This window comes from Danio rerio, chromosome 23 (assembly GCF_049306965.1).
Source record: "Danio rerio strain Tuebingen ecotype United States chromosome 23, GRCz12tu, whole genome shotgun sequence".
Taxonomy (NCBI): domain Eukaryota; kingdom Metazoa; phylum Chordata; class Actinopteri; order Cypriniformes; family Danionidae; genus Danio; species Danio rerio.
The window spans coordinates 21823235-21845757 of NC_133198.1; the positions used below are offsets into that span (position 1 = coordinate 21823235).

The 22523-nt window shown below is 35.0% G+C and overlaps 2 long non-coding RNA genes across 3 annotated transcripts; one reads left to right on the forward strand and one right to left on the reverse strand.

The window, feature by feature from the left end:
• The first annotated feature begins 300 nt into the window (after positions 1–300).
• Positions 301–8488, forward strand: LOC100537297 (uncharacterized). Of its 2 annotated transcripts, none has more exons than XR_659700.4 (8): positions 301–499; positions 3541–3675; positions 4687–4856; positions 5507–5544; positions 5845–5919; positions 6214–6380; positions 6690–6875; positions 7264–8488. It is a non-coding gene; the product is annotated as an uncharacterized lncRNA (long non-coding RNA). The 2 variants fall into 2 exon arrangements; XR_012398452.1 differs by having other exon boundaries at positions 324–499; positions 3541–3618.
• A 736-nt stretch (positions 8489–9224) lies between these two features.
• On the reverse strand, positions 9225–21903 carry LOC137489116 (uncharacterized). The gene is made up of 3 exons (XR_011008453.2): positions 21884–21903; positions 21635–21686; positions 9225–9740 (listed from the first exon to the last, which is right to left on the reverse strand). It is a non-coding gene; the product is annotated as an uncharacterized lncRNA (long non-coding RNA).
• Between the last annotated feature and the right edge of the window lie 620 nt (positions 21904–22523).

The following is a 22523-nucleotide window of genomic DNA, read 5'->3' on the forward strand; positions in this document are numbered from 1 at the left end:
ACCCTTAATTGGTTTCAAACCTTTATTACTAGCATCTGAAGAAAAACAAAACCGTTCATCAAAGTTCTTGTCTTTGCCTTGTCTTTCACCAGTTTTTCTCTCAGGACAACATTGATTTACCTTTTTGATCCACTTCAAATGTTGACTAGTATATATGTTTTTACTTCACTTCAACACATTAAGAAGACTCTGAAGAATGCTGGTAGCCATTAACAATAATAGAAGCAAAAATACAATGGAAGTCAATAACTCCATGTTTCTAACATTGTTCAAAATCTCTTCTTTTGTGTTCAACTTAAGAAAGGAACTCAAACCGGCTTGGGAGGGTGGAATAAATGATGGCAGTGAAGTACTTTTTGCTCTCGATCGTCAGATCTCTTTTTTGGACTTTGGTGCTTTTCCTGTTTCTAGTGAAGTGAATGAATGATTCCACCCAGCAGGACAACGACAGAGAGATCAGCAGATGCCAGGCAGTGGAGACTCAAGCTGAATTAAACAGGTTTGACCACCCTAACATCCCCCATAAACACACACACACACACACACACACACACACACACACACACACACACACAAAAAAACTCACTCTCTCACACAAGCTCCACCTACTCTCTGTCAGGAAATAGAGACAACATAAACAATGGTTCTTTCAAAGTCAAGGCTGCCTCATGCTCATTAGTATCGGTTTTGTTTTTGTCTATTTATATGCTAGCTAGCACATTTGTATACGAATCCAAGCCACTATTGTGTCAGGCGTATTGTTGTTTAGGGAGTTAAAGCGTACTTGAATTACACGTGTCTGCGAATGTGAGCACTTGACTCTGTATTTAACTTCACTGGCTTTTGTGTGAATTGTTCATGTTGCATATAATCATCCTAAAAAGTGCATGTGGAAGTAGAAAGAGGAAGAGTTCAGTTTTGATGGCATCGTTGAAGATGTCACCCGAAAGGTCAAAGACTTTAGCAGATAAACACTGACCGTGAGCAGGCAAATAAAGGCAGTGAAGAAATGTTGGAATGACAATGTGATTTTCACAAATGAAAAACAAACCTTAAAGGTGCAGTCCTTAAAACAAGACAGGAAAAGTTTTTTGACTTGTCATAAAGTAATTTTTCTTTCTAATTTAACTGTTTTGTTGCTTTTCATCATTATTTTTGCATGTAGATTTTAATTCAAATAAATATTTTTAAAGGCTGTTTTCTCAAAAAAAAAATAAGTTAAAAACACAAGCATTAGATATGCTTGATGCTAATAGCAGATTAGGCATGCTGTCCCAGAAGAGAACCCTGAGCTTGGAGATAATAAAGCCCTGGGCTCCCACCTGGTCAATATGCATATAAGGGGGTGCGAGATCAGGTAAGACTCGAGAGCTCCCCCTGGTAAAGGGACGAAAAGTAGGAGATGGGGTGGAAGGGGGGATACTTCCAAAATTAAGATAAGGTAGTAGGGTGAAATCGGTAAATTTATTTTAAGTTTGAATCAATCTGATTTAATTATTACTGATTACGGATGAGAGGCCAGCCGCGATCAATCATATCACATGCACTTCTTGAAATCAGGCGCAGTAGGTATTGCTGTCACCTCACAGCAAGAAGGTTGCTGGTTCGACTCTCGGCAGGGTCAGTTGGCATTTCTGTGTGGAGTTTGCATGTTCTCCCCACGTTTACGTGGATTTTCTCCGATGCTCTGGTTTCCACCACAGTCCAAAGACATGCAGTACAGGTGAACTGGCTAAGCTAAATAGTCCATAGTGTATGAGTGTGAATGAGTGTGTATGGATGTTTCCCAGAGATGGGTTGCAGCTGGAAGGGCATCCGCTGCGTAAAACATTTGCTGGATAAGTTGGTGGTTCATTCCACTGTGGTGACCCTTGATTAATAAAGGGACTAAGCTGAAAAGAAAATGAAGGAATGAATCTCCCTTATTTTCAACAGCATTTACATAGACCAAACATTACAGAACATATCTATATTCTAAAGGTTTTTACTGAGGGAAATATATTCATTCATTCATTCATTCATTTTCTTTTCAGCTCAGTCCCTTTATTAATCTTGGATCGCTACTGTGGAAGGAATCACCGGGAAATACATGTTCATTTATAATTTGCCGGATTCATTCTAATTCATACTAAAAGAAATTCATTCATTCATTCATTTTGTTGTCGGCTTAGTCCCTTTATTAATCCGGGGTCGCCACAGCGGAACGAATCACCAATTTATCCAGCAAGTTTTTACGCAGCAGATGCCCTTCCAGCCGCAACCCATCTCTGGGAAACATCCATACACACATTCACACACTATGGACAATTTAGCTTACCCAATTCACCTGAACCGCATGCCTGTGGGGGAAACCGGAGCACCCGGAGAAAACCCACGCGAAGGCATGGAGAACATGCAAACTCCACTAAGAAACATCAACTGAGCCGAGGTTCGACCCAGCGACCTTCTTGCTGTGAGGGGACAGCACTACCTGCTGCGCCACTGCCTCACCCTCTAAAAGAAATTGTGAAAGTTAATTTTGTTTCTCATGCAATAGTTATCTTATTTTTTCATCATTGTTTATTTAATGGATTTGGTGACACGGTGGCTTAGTGGTTAGCACTGTCGCCTTAAAGTAAGAAGGTTACTGGTTCAAACACCGACTGGGCCATTTGGCATTTCTGTGTGAAGTTTGTATGTTCTCCCTGTGTTCGCGTTGGTTTCCCCCAGGTGCTCCAGTTTCCCCCACAGTCCAAAACACATGCGCTAAAAGCGAATTGAATAAACTAAATTGCCTTTAGTATGTGAGTGTGTGTGGGTGTTTTCCAGTACTTGGTTGCATCTGGAAGGGCATCCATCCACTGTGTAAAACATCTGCTGGATAAGTTGGGGTTCATTCCGCTGTGGCGACCGCTGAAAAATAAGATACTTTGCCGAAGGAACATGAATGAATATTTAATTGATGAATCCCTTCTATAAATCAGACCATAACTTTGAACCTAGCTAACTCATATATTGTTAAATAATTACTTATTTGCATATTTAAACAACAAAACATGAAATAAAATGTTTACAACAGTTAAAGTTTAATCAATCAACTGAGGATATATAGTAATAACTAGTAGTTTTTGGTAACACTTTATTTTGATGGTTCATTTGAGTAGTAGACTGTCTGCCTAATAGCCTATATTTTGATACTCCTTCAACAGACATTTAACTGACTATAAGAAACTTTGCAAGTACATGTAACTTAGACTAACCCCAACCCCAACCTAAAAGTCTACTTATAATCTAATGAGAATTAGTTGGCATGTAGATGTAATGTAACTTAAATTCAACAAACGGACCATCAAAATAAAGTGTGACCTAGTTTTATCATATTCACCTACTGTGTTTTACCCATAAAGGTTTACCCATGAACAGATAGTAAACCACAGGACTGCAATATGAAAATCAGCCATAAACGTGTCATTTTTTAACGTGTCATTATTTTTCCAACTTTATACCTCTCATCATTAGCTAAACACTTCATCCCACCAAATCCAAATCCTCTTTCCTCAGATGAGCAGCTGCTGTGCTTCTTTCAGTGAATGGAGAGCCCCAGGAGACATGGAGGATGAGTACGACTAGACGCTGCAGGTCAGAGGTCCAGACTGCATCTGACAGATTTCTACACCTACACTGTCAGAAAAAAGGGTACGGTTGGGGTACGTTTGTGAACACTTGGGGTACAAATGGTGAAGTTGTACCCTCAATGGTTCAAAGTAGCACCCTAAGATACTTATATGTACCATTTAAGGGTAAAAAAGGTACAAATATGTTCCCAACTGTCAAAGGGTCCATGTTTGGGCCATTTAAGGCCCAAAGAAAGGTACAATCACTTGTGTGAAAAAGGAGCAAGTCAACGTGTATGAAATGGTCCTTAATTTATGTCATGAGTTGTTGGTTATTTGGAAGAAATGCACACAAAAAAACTGTACATTATAAATTAAATTATTTAATTATATAAAACATGGCCTTATAAATATTATAAATTAATATTTTTTAATTTAAGAAAATGTTAACATAAATCCCCCTAAATGTAAAGTGAAATGGCTAATTATACACAGACCTTTCTTTGATTATCAGATTTAATAAACTACTAGAATGGACATACAACTATAAAGTAGATGAATACAATAGGAATTAAAGGTAACCAGCTTGGTAAACAAAGACAGAGTGCAACCTTGTAGCATTAATAAATAAATTAATAAAACAATTTTAAAACGTAACAGAATAATACTGCCAAAATAATACAGCTGAGAACAAATAATAGATTTAAAAGACCAAAAACTGGCCGTTAGATATACACAAAATGTATTAAATATCGTGTTTTAACTACAAGAGGGAGATTGAATCCAGCGGCAGATGCGAGATTGACTGGCCGAAGTAAAAGCTGCTGTCGGCGGGGGAGAGAATCATAAAGCTCCCGCTGACAGAGTCCGCTTTCACTGAAGCACATTGTCAAAGAAGCGCTGTCTTTTTAAATAAACTGCCGATTCGAGTTTAAAACAACTACATTCTCGCCTGAAATACTCTTAAAACTACATTTTGTGAAACATTAGATGATATTTTTTTTAAACTTGCGGGTCTGCACAGCGGGGTATTGTCCATTGACTTTCACTTAGCAATAGCAGGCAGCAAATTTGAATTCGTGTTGTCCAATAGGATTTTTGCCCGCGCCGTGCATTCATAATGCCAGCTGATTACGTGTGACGGTTAATCTCCAGCTGTTGCACTGTTGTTCTGACGCTCTTCTCGGCGTCGATGGAGGATGGACCTGAAGGACGCAAAGAAGCTGGAATACGCTCGTAAAGACGAAGCACAGACATTTGCAGGTAAGTTTAATGTTAAATAACGTATTGTAAATATCCGTTGGGTCATATTCAATTCATATTTGACGTTACTTTGCCTTGTGTATGTAGTTAAGATTAACGTTACCGTCGAGTTACCTGCCGCGGGAGGGGACCCTTTTGTAATTTAAGGTTGACCAGAAATTAAAATATGATTTTTTACATAACCTGGCCATGAGACAAAGCTCGAGACACTGGCAAAACAGCGGTGAAACGTCCAGAGAAACAGTTCAAACACATTTAAGTTAACGTTAGTTTTGTTTGGATAATGTGGTTAAGTCTTTATTGCATACGTTATTTATAAACTCAGAATTTCCTTAGTGTTGGGAAGCTAACATTCATGCTAACGTTCATGTTTATTTCGGAAAGGAGTGAAGTGAATGCCTTCATGTCTGAAACAATATAACTTTAACGTTAGTTTATGCATATCTCGACCCACATCCATTTATAGCAGTTGTATTTTGCAACGTTACATATTTAAATACGTTATAAACGCATGTCCAAGAGAGTCATAATCATCTGTCGTGTCAGATCGAGGTGCGGGTCATTTATCAAACCTTTAAGTTGCTAATTTAAAGCTTTTTTTTTTGCTGTTAACCTCAAGTTCACACCGATCATAATTCTTTTTCTTTCAGAAAATGAAGTGGACGAGGAAGCAGTAGAGTGTAATAACGTAAGTATTTAGTATTTTGTATTTCATCTGTTTGTTAATAATATATATATATATTTATATATATATATATATATATATATATATATATATATATATATATATATATAAATATTTATATATTATGTATGTGTGTGTGTGTGTGTGTGTGTGTGTGTATACTTTTTCCCCAGGAATTCATTGTGCAGTCTTAAATTGAATCTCCCTTTTTCTATTCAACTGTTCAACTGTTAGGTGAAGTGTTAAAGTTATATTTGAATTTTTATGATTGTCATTATTTTGCATTTATATTTGATCCAATAGGTGATTGCTGCAATTGGTGAGGATGCATCATCTTTTGAGAGTAATGCGAATGTCCTGCGTATCCAGTGAAATAAGGTGTGTGACCCTTTATTAAAAACACCCTTGTCAGTGAGATCACACATTTTAAATCAGTTCTCAGTTTAAATGAAAAGTTTAATGTCAGTAATATCTAAAGTGTAGGATCAAATGACTATTATAAATGTTATGACTATTGTAAAAAAAAAAAATTTTTAAGCTTTGTGGTGAACATATGTGTATTCAAGCTTACAACTATTTGTACAATGATAACTAAAGGGAAATGGCAACAAAGAATATTAGATAATGTTTTTAGTTAAAGTGAATCATTAATTTCCTTTTTGTTTATTATAGTCATGGTGAACCTGACTGAATGCATTCATCAACCATCTCCAACCAAGTCAGAGCTTCAAGGACAGCTTGTGCTAAAGGTGCCTGAGCTTGATTAAGAAAAAAAGCATCTCCACTGGCCAAAGTCTACAAAAAAGCAAGAGAATAGAAGTTTGCAGATGATCTAACAGGTATTAACATAAAACTTACGTAATAATAATTTTGCTAGATCAAACCTTTATTTCTTGGATGTGATCATTAAGTGCCTTTTCAAGCTGCATTTAGCAAGTTCATACTCATGGGCCTTAAATACAAACCCTTTATATACAGAACATTCCTTAATGTTTTTCTTTAAAAAATGTAATTCATAAAAATACATCAATATCTTTTATTCAGCATTTGCTAAACATTCCAATAATTTTTTCTTTATTTTAAAAACAGGTCCTTTATATTATTAAATTATTTAAGAGTACTTCATTATTTGTCTTTATTTATTTTAGGGTGTCACAGTGGCGCAGTGGGTAGCATGATCGCCTCACATCAAGAAGGTTGCTGGTTTGAGACTCGGCTGGGTCAGTTGGCATTTCTGTGTGGAGTTTGCATGTTGTCCCCATGTTTGTGTGGGTTTCCTCCGGGTGCTCCGGTTTCCTCGACAAGTCCAAAGACATGCAGTACAGATGAATTGGGTAAGCTAATTTGGCCATAGTGTGTGAATAAGTGTGTATGGGTGTTTTCCAGTGATGGGTTGCAGCTAGAAGGACATCCGCTGTGTAAAACGCATGCTGGATATGTTGGCGGTTCATTCCGCTGTGGCGACCCCAGATTAATAAAGGGACTAAGCCGAAAATAAAATAAATGGATGGATGATTTTATTTTGCAATAGATTCAGACTTTCGTGCAGCTCTAATTCTGCTCCCCCATATCTTTAAAGAGAAAGATGATTGCTTACAGTAATTACACTGGAAGAGGTTTGGGTACTGTTGGTTAAACACTTTGTAATACTCTGATAGATGTTATGCAGTTCTGACAGATTTTACATTGTTTATTGATGTCCTTTACTTTTTCTTTTCACAGTGGGATGATGATGATGCTCCATACCCAACTCTACAGATGGCTGAAAGTCCGTTTTAGAGGCATTATTACATCCTTCGCTGTTTACTGTGTTTCAACTTGGCTTATCCACGCTACATAAAGAATGCAAAGGATGAACATCAGCAACTCCCCAAGATGGAACAACAATTTAAATTTGAACATCAGCAACGGTGTGAAGATGGAAATCCAAAATTACAAGAAAAATCAGTGCAGCTGTCCGAGAGCACTGGTATTGCTGGATCTGCATCAAACAGCAATGCTTGGATCTTTGCATTTACTTTGGTGCATGCGTTTCGAGTCTGTGCATCAGTAATTTAAGACTAGCAGCTATAGACATTTCAATAACATTGCCCAAATCAACTGAGAAGCACAAGATGAAACAATACTAAGAATTTTCTCTGCCCAACATCCTTGACGAGATTGACACATTCAGGTGTTCAAATTGAACTGTTATCGTGTGCATGTGAGACCGCTAATGGAGAAGAAATTACACTTTCTTAATGAAATACATTTTAAATGTCAATACTGCACTGGTTTCTGTGTAGCAAGTTTTTAATTCTGCTGTTGTATGATTCATATTTCCATGCAAATACAGTAAGAGTTTGACTTTGAATGGGGTGTTATAAACCAAGACAGATGGACTTTCAGGCTCTTGAAACATACTCTGCTGATAAACTGTTTAAGAATGTTTAGAAATTTCAAATCAAATGTGTAAAACTTTGATCAAAAGTGTTTTTGAGATCTAAAATGATTATGGGTATACAGTAAGTGACATGTTTTAATGTACTGTATGGAAAAAGATTGCTTTGAGATTCTTGATGCTTTTAGAAAATGTAGAGTGCAGTGCACTAACAAAAATGTACTTTATTAGGTCCACTGTTGTTTTAGAAAAATGACTTTGTTACATTGGTAAAAATGCTCAGTGAAATGGGATGCACTGATGTTAAAAAAAATAATATTAAGTTTTTTTGCTGTTTCATAAAATGTTTAAGCAGCTATTTTTTAAGTTTATGCATCTGGTATGACTTTGTGATAGTTTAAAACTTTCATCTTCTAAAAAGGTGACAATGTTATTGTTTTGAATCTTTCAATGTTTGTTTGTGATACATTGTTACATTTTAATGTCTTTTAAAATGATGTAATGTTTAAACATTCATCCTGTAAAAATGTTGATATTTAATATGTTTAATAAATTTGATAAATGAAATTTAATGTGTATGGAGTACAAATCTGAAATGAAAGGGTACAAAATTCATCCCTATGGAGGAGAAATTGTACCTTTTTTAAAGGTACATTATTGTACCATAGCCCAAGTAAGGTACAAATTAGTCAGCAGAGGTACATATTTGACCCATGAAGGTACATACTGCTAGGGTACAAATATGTACCCATGTGAAAGGGTACAACAGGTGTACCCTTGAGGGTACTGCCCCAGTGACAAGCCATTGTACCCCAAAAGGTACAAATTTTGCACATTTTTTCTGACAGTGTACCATAGGCTATATAACCACTGACTTGTGAGCAAATATATTGAACAATTAATTCTGGATTATCAATATCGATAAACAGCATCATACAGATAATGTGTTATTAATACAAATGTTGATGTTGATGATTTAATAGCACGTTATAATACAGGATTTTTATTATGGATTCAGGAAGATCGAAGATTGAAAGACAAACAAATGAAAAGACAAAAAAGAGACTTTCATGGTCATCTAATGCTTCAATGCTTTTGAATTATGTCATTTTAAATGTTTTTATTTTAATATATTTACAACTTGATCACAGATGGGTTAATACTCAACCTGAGAAAATACTTTTTGACCTAAGTTTTGAGCTTTATTTTAATATAAACAATTATAACAGTTATTATTTTTGTCAACAGTAACGTGAGAGGTAAACAATGGATGTTTATGACAACAGAATTTTTTTTTTATGTTGAATATATTACTGGACTTTTGTTGGTGTTTAGAAACATGCCTATAATAACACATCTTAAAAACTGCTATCAATTATTCATTATTATGGTTATATTTACATAAGCGACTAGAACACTATAAAAAATAAGATTGACTGCTTTATTATGTCCATGTTTAAGCAAATTGACTGTGAAATTGGCCATAAAACCTTCAGACACACAGTTGTTCATAACGCAGCAGCACATTACACAATGAGGACGCACAGAATACGAATCAGCCTTTTCTCTCCCTAAATTACACACACACTCACACACACACACACACACACACACACACACACACACACACACATACACACACACATGCTCATTACTTGCTCATTGCAGTGTCAAAGATCAAAGCCCGGGGGAACTGACCTCATCACCAGAGTCTCTGAGGAGGAAGAGGAGGTGTGATCCCTCCATCCCACGTATACCTCCTTCATTTACTCCTCTCTCAATCCCTCCATCCTTATAAACTCTACTTCTCCTCACTCTGCTGTTAAGGCAAATGGAGGATGGGTTAAAAAAAGTATATCCATACAATAAAAAATTATTTTAGCTGTTCAAACAACTTTTTCAAAATGAGTCAACACAATTCCTGAGGGTTTTTGGGGCTGCTTATTTGTTTTGCTTTTGTCTAGTAATATGAACAAGTAGGATAGTTGTGAATGCTTTGCTATAAGTGAGGTGTGCTAAGCATAACTACAATTTGTAAGTTAACTGAACTCGTCATATTGAATAATCAGTACTTGTGTTGTTTATAGTATGCAATACAAGTAAACAAGTTACCTACACAAAGTAATAGTTAGAAATAGTTAATCGAAGTTAGTGAACTGATTAGCTTCATAAATTTGAGGTAATCAGTTTCTACATGTTTGCTAATTAAACTCAACTTGTTACTTTTTAGTGTATCTTTAATCCACCTGAATTTGTAAAATCGATTCATTTGTGTTGGGACAAATTAATTATTAGTGTATACAGCGCAACAGTTGATTGATTACATGTAGAATTGCAAGTATATTCTTATATATATAAAATAGTATGTTTTTTCAAATATTATGTTTAAATTTAGAAATGAGGCAGGCCCGTAGCCAGCCTGGTGAATAGGGTGGTCCTTTTTTTTTTTTTTAAATTGACTTTTTTTTGCAGTTATTGGCCTCAGTTTCTTTTCATTTGAGGCTTAAATACTGCATTTTTTTAATGAAACTTTAAGCACTGTTATTTATTTATTTTTTTCTGGATTAGCTTGTCGGTGGTCATCAAAACCACAATTTTTAATGTACCAAAAAAGCATTTCCTAATTATTTAGAAAACAGAATAAGCATAGAGAATATTATATTTTATAATTAAGTATAAAGCAATAAGTAAATAAGTATTTTAAAAAAATACCTTTTTATACTTTTTATTTTAAAAATACAAATTTATCATATCATAAATTATTAGAAAAAAAAGAATCTGTAAAAGTTTTTAATTAAAAACTGTCTATTGTTATGTGTTATGTAACAAACTGGCCAGCACATTCAACTTTCCTAATTCCTAGGTGTGAATTTGACCAATTAAATAATACAAAATGTAAAAAAATATTAATAATAATAATAATAATAAGAACATAGAGCCTCATGATTTTTGTAGTCTCTCTTGTAAAATAGTACATTTGAAAATTCATAGATAACAACAGTAGCCTAATAAAATTTACTTTAATATGATTCCTTATTTATTTCCCAGAGATGGGTTGTGGCTGGAAAGGCATCCGCTGCGTAGAAACTTGCTGGATAAGTTGGCAGTTCATTCCGCTGTGGTGACCCCGGATTAATAAGGGAACTAAGCCGACAAGAAAATGAATGAATGAATGATTCCTTGTTTATATAAGGAATATTACGAAATGATTTTTGCATTTCTTTAGACAAAAAATTAAAGTCAATGGTTTCCACAGAGTGGATTTCGACATTTTTTATCAGTCAGTAATTCCGAAAAATCTGCAAATAGCCTAGAAAACAAACATTGTTCATTTTAATTAAATGTTAGATGTTAATTAAATATGAATTAAACTGTGAAAATTAGTTTGCTGCTGAAGTGGACATGTATGGCTCTGTGCTAGAGTAAAAAAACACATTTTGAGAAACCAGTCTTTAAAAAAAGAAGCAGGCACAAGTCTATTTTGGATATTTTCTGAAAAATGACTTTATGAAAAGCCAAAAAGCCCAAAATCTCATAATTGACAGGTCCCTGCAGTGTTTCACCTCAAGTAAGAAAATGACACGAGGCACATGTTCAGTCTCAGAGAGCGCATGCATGTGCACAGAAGCACTCAGCTGAATTATGAATATGAATATCATAATGAATAATAAATGCAGGATAATGTTTTTTTGTCCTGAAGCTGTGCAAAAAGGGGATGAGAGTTGCAGATGTAGGACAAGGGTTTTGGTTCTACTCCGGCTTGTGGTAAAGACTAGCTTGTTTCTTATAAGACAATGTTTAGATCATGTTCAGTGGTTTTATGCTGTATGCTTTTTTGTACATTTAAGGGTTTTAACTGATTAACCACAATGGTTTCATTTCAATAAATTAAAATAAATATTAAATAAGCAATGTTTAAACAGTGTAACAGATGATTCTTTTAAAGGTTTTAAAGGGTAGTAATGTTTACTATTTTTAAAAGGCAAACCAGTTGAGAAAAAAAGTTGAAGTAAACAGAATATGTAAATATGTAAATTAGTTATATATATATATATATATATATATATATATATATATATATATATATATATATATATATATATATATATATATATATATATATATATATATATTATATTATATTATATTATATTATATTACATTATATTATATTATATTATATTATATTATATTATATTATATTATATTACATTATATTATATTATATTATATTATATTATATTATAAACCTTAACTAATATACTATCAACTGATTAATTACATTAAATAAAAAAAAACACTGCAATTCTACATCTACAATTTTTCATAATTCATTTTGTAAACATGTTCATCTATAAATGTTAAATAATCCACTTTTAGATGTACAGAATTGTATGTTATTATTGTCTAAACTGCTTTTGGTAAAAGAGTGAGCGGAAGAACCAAACTTATTGTAAAATACTTACAATTTGGCATGAGATTATGCTTTTTTTAACACATTTAGACTATTCAACTATTATCTGTGTAGCATTATAAACATAAATATACAAATATGTTTGTAAATGAGCATCCACTCCTACTCTTTCATAGTCAGTTCAGCGGAAAACCACAATCATCACAGCCTTTGGCACAATTAAATGTTTGTGTTTGTTTGTTTGTTTGTTTGAATCTACATATAAGCATGTTGTTTGTTTTGTTTTTGGCACAATTGGAAAAGGTATGCCGTCTATGTGTTTGAACAAGTGTTTTACCTTTCAAAGCCTATGTATATGCTTTAACATGTACATAAACCCAATGAAAAAAAAGTTATTTCCTTCTCCACCCATAAATAACTGCTAAAAAGTTCCATCATTCCACTGAAGCTACTTAAAAACCATGAAAACAATTGCTGACTCATGAGTTCTATTGACCTCTTTCCCTAGAACTCGTATAAGTCCAACATATTTCAATACTCGCAAACAGATCATATTTTATCTTAACATCTATTCCTGTAACTCAAAATAGCAGCTTGAGGTGCTAATATTTGCTTATTTGAAAGTTAAGCTTCAGGTAAATGTTTCTGTGAAATGTAAAGAAATGGAAAGTGTGTTTTAATAATGTAAATTCCAACAGGTTTTGAATTTCCAGATATGGGGTAATTTTGTGATCTAGACTAGAGAATGTTGGACTGTGATAAACAGTGGCTGGTGATTTATCACACATTGAGAAATCTGGAAATAACAACTTTAAGTGAGTATGTCCTCACTGTCTGATCATTCTCTGATTCATACTGTATATGCACTAAAAACAGCCTATCTAACAATATTAGGTTCTAAAAATGTTCCCTTAACGCTCCCATACGGTTACATAAAATGTTATTGTTATTGTTTTTTAGATGATGTTTTAAGGTTTGTTTTTTTTTTTGGTTATTAAATAGTTTCACTCTCATGTTACATCAGTGTCCTCAGAAAGTTATTTAAAACGTTATTAAAGCATTATGGAATGTTGTGAGGATGATTCTTGTTAGCTGAAAAGATAAACATCAGCTCTGGATAAAGTTACTAAGAGCAGTTCTATTGATGCTCAAAATTTGACTTTAGAAATGAGACTTTTTACATGTCTAGAAAAATTCTTTGTTCTTACTTTTGACAGTAGTCCAGTTACTGATAAATATTTGGCTACATCATCCATCCTCAAAATATGTTTGAGAAGAGAAAGGTGTATCACACATACAGGATATATCTTAAATTAGCTATATTATTATGAATTATGAATTAGACCCGATCTCTAAAGATCACTTTAGTGTTTCTTGGCTATATGAATCGGTGATTGCTTTACAAAATGTGTAAAGGAATTTTGTACAAAATGTGAACTGCATTATCAAAATGAATCAATTCAAATGATTGATTTGCTCTGTTTAAAAATATATATAGCTCACCAAGAAACTGAACATTCTGTCATGATTTACTCGTCCTTTACATTTTCAACATGTTTATGTTTTTTTTCTTTTGTGGAACACACAAGAAGATATTTTGGAAAAGGCTGCAAACCTGTAACCATTCATGTTATTTGTTTTTTCTATTATGGAGTCAGAGGTTACAGGTTTTCAGCATTCTTCAAAATATCTTCTTTTGTGTTTAACAGATTAAAAGAAACTCATAAATGTTTTAAACCACTTTCGGGACAGAAAATAGTGAGTACATCCTCATTTTGAGGTGAACTATCCCTTTAACGACTCCAATGAAAATGAAACATATGGTTTTTAATACAGATTACAGAACCAAAAGTGGGTTATGTTAGTTGGTAACTACAAAATCACTGGGGTTTTTGCTACAGTAACCATAGTATTTGTAGTGAAAGAGGTTATACAAATGGTAATCAGAACAAAAAATTTAAAAAAGCTTTTTAAAGTAAAAGTAAATGTATGGTAGCACATTCTGTGTTGGCTTAGTATGTTTCTAAGTATGTTTAGTGGTTGACTATGTTTGCCATGTTATAGGTCTTATTATTATTAAGGTGTTTTGTCAATCCAATCGCAAGTGGACAGCACTAAAAAGTTTTGAGCTTGTTCACATTTGACCACTTCCAGTGGGAGTCGAAAACACATTCAACCAGATTTCTTTGGTAGCAAAAATGTTCATGTGGTTACAAAACACAACAAGCCACTTAGTCTCATGACAAACAGTTAAAGTGTACAATACAGATGCCATTTAAACATTAGGATCTGAAATTATAAAACAATGTTCTCACACCAGTCCTGATTCAAGCACAAAACCCATGGCATTCAGTGTAGATTCACCGCTATCAAAGCAAAAACTAAAGCTCCTGCTCTTTATATGATTTTCGTCTTTCATGTTCTTATGTAAATTGCACAAGCTCTTAAAGCAATATTAGAACAAAAGGTGAAAACAAGCCGCTCATGAATCCCCTCTTAAAGAAATCTGGAAACTGGTCTTAAGTTTATAAAAGAAAAGCATTACAACACCATCTTCCTCCTCTGCAGCCAAACTGCATATTAATAGCAGGTGTAAACATGGCCATAATGCTCTAATGATGCAATATTTATCTCAGATGTACTGTAGGCCTGTCTTGTCTTGCCTTTAAGTAATGTTTTAGTTCACTCTACACCAGGATTATCTAAGATTGTGTGCAAATGATTTAAACAAACATGCAGCAATGAAAGCTCTCCGGTGTGATGTCGAACTTGTTGCCTGGTGGCAGTGGCAGTTCAAGGGGGAAGGGCACTGATGTTACACCCTGAAGCCAAATGCTTAACCTCATTTGCCTCATTACATCTCCTGCCAACAGATAATATGGAAAACTCAAAGCAAGGTAGCTCAGCCTGATAATCCTGTCACGAAAATAACACCGAACACCATTATTGCCGCCAGAAAAAAACGTTTGGCATTGTCAGTTCGAATCGAGGAAAAACAAACAGTGAGAAGCTCTAATTGGTGTGTAATGCAGGTCAGTGTCCCATCATCCATCAGAAGGGCCATCCAACACTACGTCCACTTTACTCAGCAAACATAACGTCATTGAACAGGAGCCAGAAGAGGACGGGAAGGTCCGGATCAAACACAAAGCTGCAAATGAGCAACAAAAAAAGAGCAGCCATGTTTCCAATGAGAGGCAGTGAAGAAATGACCCATTTACCCAGCATGCCTCGGGGCTTTGAAAGGAAAAGGCTGGCTTATGGTGCCAGTATGCAAACTAGGTTGGATGTGAATGGGAGAAGGAAAGGAACTGTGAGAGAGGTGGCTCAGTAAACCAGGACACTGGCAGAGGAAGGTCTAGGTCAAAGCTGGCATTGTGTGTATGGCATCCGCTCTTGGGTATATTTTCGAGTGCAGGGCTTAAAAGGTTGGCCCTCATATTTATGGCCTGACAAGAGTTGCTGTTGAGAGGGTGAATGATGTATCATCACCAAACTAGTGATTTAGCAAATTTTGGCATGAGATGACCTTTCTCTACAAGGCTGAATGAACCACACGCAGCCCAGAAGTAATGAAGCAGCTTATTATTTTTCACTTTAGTGAAATCTTGTGACAGTGAAGTCTGTGTTTTATACAGTTTAAAGAACACCTATTTTAAGACAAAACACCCATCAGATTATTTATTATACCTTTCACAATATTAGATTTTCTGCTTTGAACACTATGTGGCTGTTTTGTTGCCTGTGTCAGAGTGTCAGAGTGTACCTCAATCTCCACCTCAGCTGCATCAGATAAACAGCACGGTGACAGACATGAAGGAAGCAGATCTCATGTAACGTTTGCGACAAATACTACAGTAAGAACTTTCACAATGATTATTTGATGTATTTGTTGTGGAGTTAATTCAAGCCTTTCTGCAATGATGAGTCACACACAACGTTGTTACAAAGTTCACGCACACAGACACACACACACACATTTGCATGGAAAATGTGACAGGATACACGTTAATATTCACTGCTGTATGGATATAGTTTTGTTAATGTACAAAATAAATCTGATTTAATGTCCACAAACTGGGATTGAAGGGCCTACTCACACTATGCCATCCGTACCGTGTCCAGGCTCGTTATGCGGATCGTTTGAGAAGTGTGAGTGTGCTGAATTGGGCTCAAGCGCGGTTCTCTGGGGCTTTGGCACGGTACGCTTGTGTGTGAATGCGAGACAAACGCACCAAAGCCCGAAACTGAAAGCGAGACGTGACTTTTAAAGGGCTGTTTCATATGGATTTATTAATCATTCTTACTGTTCAGTGAACGCAAACTGCCGTAGTTTATTAAAGACGAGAACTCCTCACAGCATGACAGCTGGACGGCTTCAGCAGACCTCCTCATTCCTGCAGTGCGAGAGCTTTATGATTGTTTTTGAGCGCCAAATGTGGCGGATCTGTTCGGCGAAATATCTGACTGCGTCACCGCATCCCCTATGACTGTTTGGCGAAATATTTGACAGCATGTCACTGCATAATCAACGACTGAAACGATATAACTAGAGAAATCTCCACTGTGCTGCTGAGTGAGAGAGCGCTTTTCACTGAACAGCGCAGCAGCGATGACGTAAGCATGCCGAGGCCCATTTGTGGTGTGAGTGCGGGCCGTCGGGGGAGACAGGAGGGGGGACAAGCGTGCTTTGGCCCGGTTCGAGGCAACTGTACCTAGTGTGAGTACGGCCGAAGAGTCTTCTTTTATAATTGTAGTGACGTGGTGATAAAGTAAAGATGGTAAAATCTAAGTAATTCATTACAAACATACACCTATTAAAAAACATTTTAAACTTTTAAAACTGATCACATTTGATGATGAGTGATGATCACAGCGAGCTGAACAGATCTTTTAATTCCAATTGCTTAGCACAAGTCCTGTCTATTTGATATTATATGTGTTACATTGGAGACATGTTAATACGCGGCTGTCAATTAATTAGGTGGATGGGGAAACCGTACTCCTACTTCGTGTTGGAGTGGGCCTTAAAATGGGAGGGTTTTGGATGCCATTTTAACGTCAGGAATTTAAAAAAAAAGAGAATTATTGTATTGTATTATCACTTCAGTATGACTGTGGGCACACTATACCCACACAGAGTTCTGTCCAAACAGCTTCCAAAAAAGGATTTTCATCATAAGTGCCCTGGTCACACTTTACAATAAAGTTCATTAGTTAATCTTTATTCATGCATTTACGAACATGAACAAACAATGAACAATACATTTACTACTGTATTTGTTCATGCTATTTAACGTTAGTTAATGTAAATACAGTAGTTCATTGTTAGTTCATGTTAACTCATGGTGCATTAACTAATGTTAACAAGCATGGACTTGGATGTTAATAATGCATTAGTAAATGTTCAATTATGAGTAAGAAATGCTGTACATGTGTTGTTTATGATTAGTTCATGTTAGTAATTGCATTAACTATTTTTTTTAAAGTGTTACCAGTGCCCTTTAAAATAAGGTTCACTCTAAAAATGCCTGGTTGTTTGATTGAACACAACGTTCGTTCAAACATGGGCAAAAACAACATTTGGGTTAAAAGTGTAATTTAAATTTAATTTAGAAAATTTACCTAAAACTGGGTTTGTTCATATTTGACCCAGTATTGGGTTACAGCATCCAGGAATTTTTAGAGTGTAATTTTTTTGTTTGTGACACTTTTTAATTGGTGTAACTTGCATTAGAAATTGTTTAAATAAATGTGTAATTTAAAAAAATCTCTTAATCAACAGTTTCATTATGTTTATTTATGATTTCTTTATGGGATTGTTGCTCTGATAAGTTTTTATGTTTAACAAAGTGACTTTTATTGACATTTTCTATGTTTTAAAATGACATGTTGTCTGGGTTAGTCATGTGGGCATAGAAATTGGCTATGAGCAGTTAATGTAGTGTTTTAGACCTTTTCTGTTATTCGTTCATTCATTCATTTTCCTTCAGCTTTACTTATATTTATCAGGAGTCGACTCAGCGGAATAAACCGTCAACTATTCCAGTATAAGTTTTATGCAGCAGATGCCCTTCCAGCTGCAACCCAGTACTTTGAAACACCCACACACTCTCACATTCACACAAACACACTACGACCAATTTAGCTTATTCAATTCACCTTCACCACATGTCTTTGGACTGTGGGGGAAACTGGAGCACCCGGAGGAAACCCACACGAACACGGGGAGAACATGCAAACTCCACACAAATATGCCAACTGGCCCAGCTGGGACTCGAACTAGTGAACTTCTTGCTGTGACACGATAGTTCTACCCATAGCCACCGTGCCACCCCTTTCTGTTTTTATACAGATAAATGTTTTATATATAAGTTCATGAACAATAAATTGTTTCAATCTACTAAAATGTAAAAAAAAAAAAGTCATTCTTAAACTTGTAAAGTGAAACTTTTATCATCAAAAAACAAAGTAGCAGGGTCGTTTTTGGATTCTTAAAGGGGAAATAAACAGAAAAAAAACTGTGAATCACAGGCTATGGAATTGATAATTAATGAAATTTTTATTACTTTAAAAATTCAATGTATTATTTAATAATATAATATTATTTTAAAGTAAATTTAATAATTTTGACTCCAGAAACAAAACAGAAAGTATTTGTGTGCCAGTTTAATGACTTCTCTTATACCAGACATGCATTTAACAGAAAACTGGCATGTCTTATGGTTTTATGGTTGTCAACTATTAATGCAAGTGGTGTGTGTGTTTGGTTGTGGGCATAAACTAATGACACTGGGGACCAGACTGACTAGATAATGGTCAAGAGGGTCATTTCTCTTTCAATCTTTATCTCTGGCTTTTTGTTGCTTTGTGAGGGGACACGACAAAGCAAGGAGCTTCGGTTGGGGAGGGCCAAGACAAATGGCATATGAGTTTCCTCTAGAGAGCAAAAAATGCAAACTCTGAGCATATAATGGCACTGAGCTGGAGGAAGGGGACGAGGAGATAACAATGGGTGTAACGGCAGAAGCAGGGGGTTGTGTACACGGTTGCAGCTATATGGTTAGTTGGGGGTTGGCAGGGACACGTGCCACTCTTGGTGGGAGGGGACCGGTTGGGATTGAGGGAGCACAGCCAGTGGTGCCCGATCCGGCCCTCTGCTTTGTTCTGCCAGCTGTTGGTGTCACGGTCACCACTGAGAATCAATGAACCCCAAGCGGATAGTCACTGCCTTAATGCTCACTAACACACCGTTATCTGCAGATTGAGCTTCAAATAGTCCACAAGGGGGAAAATAAAATAAAGAAAATGTTTTCAAATGCTATATAACATAAGAAAAGCTATTTAAAACATGTTGAACAAAAAAACTGTAAAGCATTTTTTGCAAGTAACTTGCCATTTTACCCACATGAAAAAAATAAGACATTAATTTAAAGTAAATGCTAAAGTATTTTGAGCCATGCTATAGTAAATTTTGTTTATTTGTTATTCACAACACCATAAATGAATGCTACAACATACTGTAGTATTATAGTCATCTGATAAACTGTAATAAACACTGTAGTATATTTTCATTTTTGCTACAGTAAACTGGTGTATATACGGTGGCTGAGAGAGCCATCTTCATTTGTTCAAACGTGCTGCAAATACTAACAAAGCAAACACATTTTTTAAAAAACACTCTGCATTTTCTCACAACGCAAACAAATTAATGAAACATGCTGCATTTTCTCAAAACAGTTTCAAATAGCATTGAGCAAAATGTTTTAAGTGGACGCAAAAATGTGGCTATTTAGGTTATTGTTATTTAGGCTAATAAAATACAAAAGACAAGGGAATCGGGATATTAATATAATCAAACCAAAAAGTCACAAAAAATCACCTACAACTTCACTGAGCAATAGTCACAACACAGCTGCATCTGTCACATTTTTGGGTCCAATTGAAACATTTTACGTTCCACGCTATTTGAAAGTGTTGTGAGAAAATGCAACACATTTTATTAATTTGCTTGCGTTGTGAGAAAATGCATTGCGGTTTTGTAAATTATTTGCGTTGTGCGAAAATTTAGCACGTTTTATTCATTTGTTTGTGTTGTAAGAAAATGCAGCACGTTTTATTAATTTGTTTGTGTTGTAAGAAAATGCAGCGCTTTTTATTAATTTGTTTGCATTGTGTGAAAATGCAGAACGTTTTATTAATTTGTTTGCATTGTGAGAAATGCAGCACTTTTTATTAATTTGTTTGCTTTGTGTGAAAATGCAGCGTTTTATTAATTTGTTTGCTTTGTGAGAAAATGCAGTGCGTTATATTAATTTGTTTGCATTGTGTGAAAATGCAGCGCTTTTTATTAACTTGTTTGTATTGTAAGAAAATGCAGCGTTTTATTAATTAGGTGTCTTGCAGTATAGTACACATATAGTTCTAGAAAATGTATATGCAGTACTGGATGGCTTATTTAACTATTTAATTACTTTGCTACATCAATTATTACCACAGCAAATTAATTCAAGTGCTTAAGACACTATAACATTTACTTTAAATGACTATAGTATTTTTTCATGTGTGATGTTTCAGATAGAGTGTACAATGAGGCTCATGAGTCTTCAATCTTCAAAAAAAAGTATATATAGCTACTATTTATCGAACACTAAAATACATTACAAAGTCCAAAACAAAGATGAAAAGAAAAACATTTATTTGTTAGCAAACTGTAATATAATGGATGAACTATTTAATATCTGCTTTAATAGTTTGCAGTGTAAACAGTTTTTAATTGAGTAAATTGGCTTTACTCTAAGTACACAAAAGGTGTATGAGCCAACATTAGCATTAGTATAGAGACTGCTTAGTGGGATTCAGTTTGTTTGCTTTTGCATAAACTAACATCCTATGTTTTTTGTTTTGTTTTGTTTTTTTTAGATTAACAGTTTAATTTACTAGAGAAGTAAAATCTGTTGTTAGCATCCTACCTTAATAATAAGGTAGGACTACCTTAACGTTAACTACCTCCTAATAATATCTACAACACACTTAAGACAGTGTCATCTTAATTTATGTTGCAGAATAATATGTTAAAATCTCTTCAAGTAATGTAGGCCTACTAGTTAAGTTACTGTATAATACATGAATAGGCCTACTCTAAAAGTCCACAGGAAAGTCGAGCAGAAATTTGGTGAGATTCTTTCTGAGTTGACTGAACAGGTCAACTGGGGTACATTTGTCTTGTCCTCAAAGCAAAGCAAGACTTTCTATCTACATTAGTCTACAAAAAATAAAAAAAGCACTCTCAGACAAACCTTAACGAACATTTTTGACGAGACGTTTAAAGATTAGACTTGCTGCTGCCCCCTGTACAAACAAAAAGAAAACTTGATTAAATTTCAAGACCTCTAAATAAAGGCTTCTGCTGCCACCTAGAGGCTTCTAGTGGATTTAAATTCAGACAAAATAGTTAAATTAACCCTTAAAAGTACTATTATTGCTTTCGAGAATATGTTTGTTCACTCTAATCGTGCAGCTAGTCCGTGTTTGTTTAAATCCTTTACCTGACAGATTTACAGTCTGCAACTCTTCTCACAGGTAAGCTGAAACCAAAGAAACTGTCCCAACTCGTTCTGGATTTTTGGCAGTTTGTGTTTTTTTTTTTTTTTTTTTTTTTTTGCCAAAAGCTGACAGTGACAACTCTACACGGTGTGTTGCCATGTAGACATGGTAGGTTGGTTTCAAAATTCTTGAACGGACTATTAAACTCGATAACATTCAGTTGCATACAAACAAAAACATAAGCAGGTCATTTCGGGTACAGCAGGTTCATGTGTGAATCTTGCACGTAAAGGAGTAGTTCTCCCAAAGATGAAAGTTATGCTATTACTTGCTCATCTCCTATTGTTCCAAAACCTGTTCGAGTTTCTTTCTTCTATTAAACACAAAATAACATGCATTACCAGGGCTGCCAACTTTTGGTTTTAGCTTGGACAATTTATATAATAAATTCTAAAATAATTTTACAATGTGGATTGTGTCAAAGCAGCTTCACATAAAAGATCATAGTAAATTGAAACAGTGTAGTTCAGTTTTCAGTGTTTAAGTTCAGTTCAGTGTGATTAATAATAACTACTGAGACTCCATACACTGAAGAGCAATCCATCCGTGCGCAGCTCTACAGATCCTGAACCATGCAAGCTA